The following is a 6,966-nucleotide window of genomic DNA, read 5'->3' as shown; positions in this document are numbered from 1 at the left end:
GCAACCAAGCTAGTCCATTGTGTGGAACATTTACCATACCCAGAAAGATTAAAAGTTTTGAAGATTCCAACATTAGCATATCGTCGTTTTCGTGGGGACATGATTGAGGTGTATAAGCTGTTACATGGCAAAGAAGATATTGAGTACACTAATTTTTTTTAATCTAAATCCTAATACAACAAGAGGACACTCACTTAAACTTAAGAAAAAGTCTTTAAAGAAAGATGTCAGGAAACACTTCTTCTCTCAGAGGGTAATCACACCATGGAACCTTTTAACAGATGAAATCGTCACTGCACCGTCACTGAATACTTTTAAAAACCGATTGGGCATATTTATGAAAGACCAATTTTACACAGTAATACCGGATAGAACCTGGGTCCCTGACCATGAGGGGGCTATTAGAGGCTGAGCCAGCCTGCGGCCCTAACCGGATATGTATATGTATGTATGTAAGTGTAAAATCAGTGTTTACCTAAGTTTTGAGAAGATTCAATTAGCTAAAATGTTCACAAGAAAGGTCAAGATAGCTCACGCTAAAATGACGACATAGACATCAAGGTTATTAACTGAAAAACTCTGATCTCCAACAGGGGATTGAACCCACGAGCTCCAGAGTGGTAGTCACACACTATCAGTTAACAGATTAGCCTTAGCTAAAGAGCTAGCCCAACAGCAAGGCAATAATGTCAATAATTACCTGTCAATAATATCCGCAAGGGGAGTTAGACAGTATAGATAGATAGATGGAAGAGACCTTTCACTACTCATCCCACTCTTAATTCTCCATTCGCTACAATGGTTGCAATATTTCAATTTCAGCTTTATATTCCGAAGCCAGTCAACTCGTACCTAAGTCAACACATACCTTCGTCAACTCGTACCCGATTTGGTTAACTCGTACCCGATTTTTGGTCAACACGTACCCCCACTAGTCAACTCGTACCCGATTTGGTCAACACGTACCCTCCTAAAAATTATTTATATATATATCAAAGACGTGAAATATGTTGTTTTTTTTTGTTTTGATATGAATATGGGTTATAATTTTTTCTTCATTTTTTTGTGATTTTTTTTTCAAAAGTAGACAAGTTCATTATTTTTCATAAGTATATAATTATAAACAACGTGTTTGTCTTGCCTACAACGGATACGTAATGTAATTGTCGGCGTTTTGTTTGATAAAATGTTGACTAATAGCACCTTTATGATAACAGGATCGCGGCGATTTGTTAAACAAATTGTTTGTCGTGCATCTAAAATGACACGCGCAGTAGTTGTCGGCATTTTCTTTGATGATATGTTTGATTGAAAACACCGCATGAAGCCATAACCAATTTAAGGTATGGTCCTCTTTGAAGTTAAAAAGTAAAATAATTAACAATTTCGTAATTACACTTAATGACAATTAAGTTTTGCTTTCACTTGGTACGTATTTTTTTCTCACTTTTATATGAGTAAATCCACAAATTACTTTATAAAAGCTTTGCAGATTGGCTTTAAGTATTCAGCATTAGTATTTTGAAACAAAATACGGACTTTGTGTTTCGTGTCTTGGACTTAATGTCATTTAGTGTTTATTGTGGATTATAATTTATAAGTGTTTTGTGTTCTTAATCTTTATCATCATGGATGAGGGAGATAGTGACTTTGTTTGTGTTGTTTGTGGATATATTGTTTCTGATGAGTGTGAGGCAATTATGTGCGACGAATGTGATAGATGGAAACACAGCCACTGTAAATCTGGTAAGTAATCCCTATATTATGTTTTAATTAGTTTCAGATTAGCGTCAGTTACATACGTTTCCGTAGATTTAATTGTGGAGACGTTTTATGTATTTCAATTTAGTTAAATTTGTATATTGTGGGGTCGTTTTGTGTATTTGTTTTATTTATATAATAATAATTAATATCAAGTGTTTATGTTCAAGAAACATGTATTACGAAATGCATAATAATCATGGTCTATTTTTGTTTTTACTGATGGTATTTATATACATTTTCAACATTCTATCTGAGACAGTGCGTTTTATATATAGAAAAGGCAATATTTGCTACTGTTTCTTATCACAATTGTATATATTACAATACACTACCAGCGGCCGAGCGCAGAATACCGCTAAAAATAATTGTTGATTGCATCAAATTAACGGTCAATTTCTGATTGTATTACAAAAAGAAACTGCTATTTTTATAGATGACAAGCACTGACACTTTACAACAAAATGCGATATTTGTTTATTTAATGTATTATTTTGCAAATCAAGCGCTTTATATATAACAAATGTTGTATTATTTCTTTAGTTTAGTTTAGTGATAGATTCAAAAAAAAATCCTCATTATTAAAAACTGAAAATATTCTGTAAGATCCATTTTTGCATCACACTGGTAGTGTAGAATTTTTTGTTGTCTGATATAAATAAGATACATGTAAGACATGTTTAAAATATAAATAAGACACGTTGGATTATTTCATTATAAAAAATCATTAGCCTAATTAAAGACGGCGATAATTAAGTGTGAAGATGGATAATAAGAAATAAGATCCATTTTCGCAGCACACTGGCAGTATAGCATGTAGTCTTATATAAAAAAGTCCATTTCCAACATGCATAAAATGTAATAAATGTTAATGTTGTTACTGTTTATGTGTAACACTTGCCCATTACAACCGAATGGTGAACGGCGCTATCAAACTTCCGTTTATTTATGTGCCATGTAGAGAACGGCCACCGGTTGACGGTACTTTTAAGGTACAACAAGTAAAATGAAATATAAAATAACATTAAATATTCAACAATAGTAAATACCGGTATCGGCAGATAAAGGCATACAAGTCAACTAAATGAGCGTGATATGTAAATTTACTTAATACAAAAACTAATTTAAAACTAAACATTATTTTAACACATAAAAATGGTTGTTGATTGATTTATAATTAAGAAATTATAGGCAACATATCTTTAACACTTATGACCGTAGTATTTATCCATGTACATGTATTTGTTTACAGGTTGTGAAAGCGCCCTTCACAAGTCTCCTCTCCATCCATGCATTTGTACGACGTGGTGACCAAGCAAAGCAGCTATCCCTGGTGTTTGTCTGCATGTCCGGCAAACGTACTCAGGATTACGTCCGTGTCCTTCAAGCTGTCGGTCCTATGGTTGGCGGTGAAGTGGTTGTGGTTGACTTCGTCGTTGATTTCGAGGTTGGTTTATGGGCAGCTCTCAGAGAGGTGTTCCAAGGAGCTTCCATCCACGGTTGTTCGTTTCACTGGGGCCAAGCTGTTTGGAGGAATGTCGTGGTACGTGTTACTTTTACTGTAAAACATGATTTTGTTGAGTAAATCGCAGGCTTCCGATTATTTCTCGCAATATCAATGCAAAAGATATTAAAACGCAAGCAACCCTGTTAATATTATATATGATCTTATTTTTTTGATTATTGACATGTATTCTAAAAACATATGTGATGTTATATATATTGATGTTATTTTATTATTTCAAAGCAGAGGACTGGAACCGGAATACATGCTGATACACCTTCATCAGTATACTTCTTTGCCTACCTTACCTGCCTGGTAAGCACATCGCCCCCGTGTTTGAGGCGTTGGTTGACCTGGCCTCAGAACATATCATGCCGCTAATGGAGTATGTCCGTCGAACATGGATCCAGTCGGATGTGTGGCCCGTGCACAGTTGGTCTGTGTACGAACGCTCGGTCCATACAAACAACGATGTCGAAGGTAAATATGAATGTCAATTATCTCATTGGTAATGATGAAATTCGATGCATATTACAGCAGATCTTGAAATAACAGATGAATATAATCAAACATTTACGAGATGAATCCGACAATAGTTTTTCCTTATTTTCAGGATGGCACCGTCGACCCCTATCGAGTAATGTGTTATTAAATATTTAACACAGGTGCAGATTAGGTAAATTACGATATTAATTAGCCGTGTCACGTAGGTGTGAATAAGTATTTTAGGTGTTGATTAATTGTTTTAATCCTTGACTACTCGAGTTTCTGACGAACCATAATTCGATGCAAAATTTGTTAATATTGAAGTATTTTGTATGTATGTTGTGCTTTATGCTTTACTTAATTTAATTTAAAAAAAATCATATTGTTACTGTCGTTTTTTTTATCCATTTTAGTTAATGTTATTTTACATAATCCTAAAGACAACCTGTTATGTTAGTCTATGCCAAAACATAACTTTATTTGGTCAACTTATGCCCGCAACAAACGTAAAAACATCTAATGTATGCAAACACCCATCGCAATTTTTTTTTCATGAAGAACGCAAAATTAAATAGGTACGAGTGGACCAACCGGAAAAATGACTAAAGTACGAGTTAACCAAATCGGGTACGAGTTGACTAAGGTACGTGTTGACTTAGGTACGAGTTGACTGGAAACCTTATATTCCAAAAGGTTGCTGAGAGTTGCAATGCGCTGTCTATTGTCCTAGGTGTCCTGTCTACGGTATTGAAACAAAAGCCGAGGGGAGCACAAACACCGTAGAGCCGAAAGGGCTTATTCATTTTAAAGAAATATAAATATAAACTGGCTTATTGGGTGAAAATATCTGTTACTCCTTCACGACAAACATGAAACCGATGCCATCTTGGAAGTAAGTTCCAACTAACCTCTCTTAAAACCAGTAAGCTCCCATATATGCATGCCCCCCTGAAAAATGTGTTCATAATGTTTCTTTTGCAGGGATTATGTTTCACTTTACGGGATAATGGAGCCTTCTTCTGAAAAAAAGTAGGCTGAATGCATGTGTGTTAAGTTTCATCCCTAATAAGTGTCTTGTTCTGAGAAAACTGGGCTTAATGCATGTGCGTTAAGTGTCGTCCCAGATTAGCCTGTGCAGTTCGCACAGGCTAATCAGGGACGACACTTTCGGCATAAATGGTATTTTTAGTTTCAAGGAAGTCCGTCCTTACCGAAAATCAAGAGTTTAGACGGAAAGTGTTGTCCCTGATTAGCCTGTGTGGACTGCACAGGCTAATCTGGGACGACACTTTATGCACATGCATTAAGCCCAGTTTTCTCAGAACAAGGCTCATAAGTTAGTGCAGTCTTTGCAGGCTAATCAGGGATGACACTTTTTGCCTCAACTGGAAAAATAACACAGGGCTTTTTTTCCTTCTTTGAGACCGGTCGTGGACGGACATTTTGACACGGACCATTCACAAATCTAACACGGCTGCGATTTTTTGTAAAAAAAAAACGGACATTTTGTGCTCAAAATTTTCAAAAACGGACATTTCACAATTTAAAATTATCTTTCGTTTCACAGTTTTTCATTCCGATTTCGCAATTTTTGTTTACTTCTCGTTTAAATGACGTCGTTGTTTCAATCGATTACAAACGTTAAGCGATTGAAATTTTGAAACCGGTGTTTATTAGTTTACGCGCAGCGGATCAACCTCAACAGTATCCAAACAAAATGGCGTCACGCAACTCGTGGTACTATGCAAAAAAAGAGTTAAAAACATACCAAATAATTCAGATTTATTTAAATTAGGGATATTCCGATAACCATAAAAAAGCCGAAGACTTCTATGGAAGGGTAAGTGTTTTTACAATGCACTGCCGCACTTTTAAAACGGACATGGATTAAATTATAAGGAAAGTTATTTGAAATTTTTATTCAAATGAAAGCATATAATTTATGTATTGATAACCGAGAGCGAAACATGTTATTCTATATCTTATCAGTTTGCAATTATTGTAAATATTGGTTCAAATAAAGTATTGCTGTGATCCATTCACATGAACTTTGATTTTAATGCATTTTCATGATGCACATTTGTGTTCAAACATTGTATGTATTTAGGCTTTTTAAAATCTGAAAAAAGAATGTTTTCATTTCTTACATAAGTATTGTTACTTAGTGGATACCTTATGTTTAAGATCCAATGACAACAGAGTTCTTAAGCTGTAAAGTTCTGAAAATCATTTTCTGTTGACAAGAATTGTCATGTAAATGTATGTTATTGTATGAAATATAGTATCCATACAAGGAAAATATGATTTTATTACATTATTGAAGGAAACTTTCATAATATTTACTGTAGGTGTTGAACATGCTTTTACTTTACTTATGCATTGATTTCTGAATTTCACAAGTTGTACAAGATCACGACTCGTTTTTCAGTTCGTGACTCTTTTTTTCACAATTTTGAAAAGTTGATGACTCATTTTTCACAAAGTGAGGGGGCCAGGACCGCTTCACAAAATCAGGAAAAAAGGCCCTGTTACAGGCAGAAAGTGTCGTCCCTGATTAGTGTGGACACTAGTATGACACTTTGCTCTAATGCATCAAGCCAAGTTTACCAAGAATGCTGCTCAATGTTTCTCATTCAGGGATAATGTAATATGGGATGAGGCACAGGAGGCAGAGGCCAGGAGGACCACACAGGAGCAGCTCGCTCACCTGGCCACGGAAGCTGACCAAGGTTGTATAGTTAGCTCACCTGGCCACAGACTGACCAAGGGTGTATAGCTTGCCACAGGCTGACCAAGGGTGTAGAGCTAGCTCACCTGGCCACAGGCTGACCAAGGGTGTATAGCTAGCTCACCTGGCCACAGGCTGACCAAGGGTGTATAGCTAGCTCACCTGGCAGAAAGAGTTGTCCCTGATTAGCTTGTGCTTGCATGCCCTAATCCGGGAAGACACTTTATTCACATGCCTTATTCCCTGTTTTCTTAGAGGGAGGCTGTAATGCAAAGCATGTTCTTGGTACTCAGCCCCATTTCTTGTTTTCACTTAACCAAAATGTAGGAAACCATAACTGGCAGACCCATGAAATGTACAGTAATTGTAATGCGTTTTGGAATTAATTTCAAGTGCCATGTGGATAGGTGCCGCGCTCTGAGAAGAGGGGTGTTTAATGCATATGCACTACGTGTTGTTCTAGATTAGCCTGTGCAGTCCGCACAGG

This window comes from Dreissena polymorpha, chromosome 14 (genome assembly GCF_020536995.1).
Source record: "Dreissena polymorpha isolate Duluth1 chromosome 14, UMN_Dpol_1.0, whole genome shotgun sequence".
NCBI lineage: Eukaryota > Metazoa > Mollusca > Bivalvia > Myida > Dreissenidae > Dreissena > Dreissena polymorpha.
Note: the sequence above shows the minus strand (reverse complement) of the source record.